The following is a 2,949-nucleotide window of genomic DNA, read 5'->3' on the forward strand; positions in this document are numbered from 1 at the left end:
TGACTGATTGGTTGACTGGCAGAATGGTTGATTGACTGACTGACTGACTGATTGGTTGACTGACTGACTGATTGATTGACTGACTGATTGACTGACTGATTGACTGATTGGTTGATTGACTGACTGATTGGTTGACTGGCAGATTGGTTGATTGACTGGCAGAATGGTTGTTTGACTGACTGATTGACTGATGGACTGATTGACTGACTGACTGATTGACTGACTGACTGACTGATTGACTGCCTGACTGATTGACTGACTGATTGACTGACTGATTGATTGACTGACTGATTGACTGCCTGACTGACTGACTGACTGACTGATTGACTGACGGATTGGTATGTGGCTTACAGTATATCTATGTGTGTACTAAAGGTCTGTTGACGGAGCAGAAGGAAGCAGAGATCACTAAAAGTCCCGCCTCCAACACACGGCGGCCAGCGGATAAGAACCTAGGACCCATGCTCCCCGTAACCAAGGAGATACTGAGGACTTCTACACTCCGTTCAACAAGAAACTGGCCAAGGTGCTCCGCAACGACTCCTTCAGATGGGACAACCATTCAGAACTCAAATAAAGACTTGTTTTAATGGGGAACCAATCAGAACTCATGACAATACTTGTTTTAATGGGGAAGCCATTCAGTACTCATATAAACAACTGTTTTAATGGCGAAGCCATTCAGTACTCATATAAACACCTGTTTTAATGGGGAAGCCATTCAGTACTCATATAAACACCTGTTTTAATGGGGAAGCCATTCAGTACTCATATAAACAACTGTTTTAATGGGGAAGCCATTCAGTACTCATATAAACAACTGTTTTAATGGGGAAGCCATTCAGTACTCATATAAACACCTGGTTTAATGGGGAAACCATTCAGAACTCATATAAACACCTGGTTTAATGGGGAAGCCATTCAGTACTCATATAAACACCTGGTTTAATGGGGAAGCCATTCAGTACTCATGGCAGGACTTGTTTTAATGGGGAAACCATTCAGTACTCATATAAACACCTGTTTTAATGGGGAAGCCATTCAGTACTCATATAAACACCTGTTTTAATGGGGAAGCCATTCAGTACTCATATAAACACCTGTTTTAATGGGGAAGCCATTCAGTACTCATATAAACACCTGTTTTAATGGGGAAGCCATTCAGTACTCATATAAACAACTGTTTTAATGGGGAAGCCATTCAGTACTCATATAAACACCTGTTTTAATGGGGAAACCATTCAGTACTCATATAAACACCTGGTTTAATGGGGAAGCCATTCAGTACTCATATAAACACCTGGTTTAATGGGGAAACCATTCAGAACTCATATAAACACCTGTTTTAATGGGGAAGCCATTCAGTACTCATGGCAGGACTTGTTTTAATGGGGAAACCATTCAGTACTCATATAAACACCTGGTTTAATGGGGAAGCCATTCAGTACTCATATAAAGACTTGTTTTAATGGGGAAGCCATTCAGTACTCATATAAAGACTTGTTTTAATGGGGAAGCCATTCAGTACTCATATAAAGACTTGTTTTAATGGGGAAGCCATTCAGTACTCATGGCAGGACTTGTTTTAATGGGGAAACCATTCAGTACTCATATAAACACCTGGTTTAATGGGGAAGCCATTCAGTACTCATATAAACAACTGTTTTAATGGGGAAGCCATTCAGTACTCATATAAACACCTGTTTTAATGGGGAAGCCATTCAGTACTCATATAAACACCTGTTTTAATGGGGGAAACCATTAAGTACTCATATATCCCAGTCAATGTTCCATCTACATTTTTGGAGCACTGTGCAAATTTCAGGTCTGCTGAGCGCAAAATGTAACTTTGTGAAAATTCTGTGCAACTTCCAGCGTGTGTTCACTGTGAACACTGAGGCTGTACCCACTTAAGTTCCAGTTTTACTGTGAACACAGAGGCTGTACCCACTTAAGTTACAGTTTTACTGTGAACATTGAGGCTGTACCTGCTTTCAGTTACAGTTTTACTGTGAACACTGAGGCTGTACCCACTAAGTTACAGTTTTACTGTGAACACTGAGGCTGTACCCACTAAGTTACAGTTTTACTGTGAACACTGAGGCTGTACCTGCTTTCAGTTACAGTTTTACTGTGAACACTGAGGCTGTACCCACTAAGTTACAGTTTTACTGTGAACACTGAGGCTGTACCTGCTTTCAGTTACAGTTTTACTGTGAACACTGAGGCTGTACCTGCTTTCAGTTAGTTTTAACAGTGGCCCAAGTAGGCTACTGTGGATATCATAATGTAGGTCTACCTTCAAAAACAATGGAGAAAATGCATCCCATAATATGTTAACATGGAAATAGCTGTTCTATCATTCAGCCTACAGTAGCAGCCAATGTGTGGTGTTCAATGCAGATCTACATTCCATCAGACTATTGAAGAAAAAGAAAACATGCAGTATTTGACCTTTAACCTGTTTATCCATTTGTCCTTTAGACATGGAGGTGACTGAAAATGTTGTTGTGTTGTTTGATGCAAGAAACCACTTCACAAAATAAAATCCATTATTCTTCCCTTACCATTATTAGAGAATCAAGAAAAATGATGCTACCCTCTGCCTATTGGCTTTTTAGTTTATTCAAGCCTGTCACTAAATACAACACTGCCCCTTTAAGACAAAATAAAGATCTTTATCTGACTCACTTTTCAAAGATGTCTAGAAATGTACACGTTTTGTGCTCTTGTAGGAAGCAATCCCTCCCCAATTGCTGACTACAAATGATCTACAACTGGGCTAATATCTCACTAATGGGCAAAGGATCAAAATGTGCACACATGGATAAATGCAGCTCTCGCTTTAACCTCAAAACAAGTGCATCCACTCACGACCGCTCATGCTGTAAACACAGTCCAGTTCATCCACTCACGACCGCTCATGCTGTAAACACAGTCCAGTTCAAA

At 40.3% G+C, this 2,949-nt stretch overlaps 1 pseudogene; it reads left to right on the forward strand.

The window, feature by feature from the left end:
• Positions 1 to 2,572, forward strand: part of LOC109886747 (carbohydrate sulfotransferase 15-like) — a 33,291-nt pseudogene extending 30,719 nt beyond the window's left edge.
• Positions 2,573 to 2,949: the final 377 nt, after the last annotated feature.

The sequence above is a fragment of the Oncorhynchus kisutch genome, unplaced genomic scaffold (genome assembly GCF_002021735.2).
Source record: "Oncorhynchus kisutch isolate 150728-3 unplaced genomic scaffold, Okis_V2 scaffold3749, whole genome shotgun sequence".
NCBI classification, from domain to species: Eukaryota; Metazoa; Chordata; class Actinopteri; order Salmoniformes; family Salmonidae; genus Oncorhynchus; species Oncorhynchus kisutch.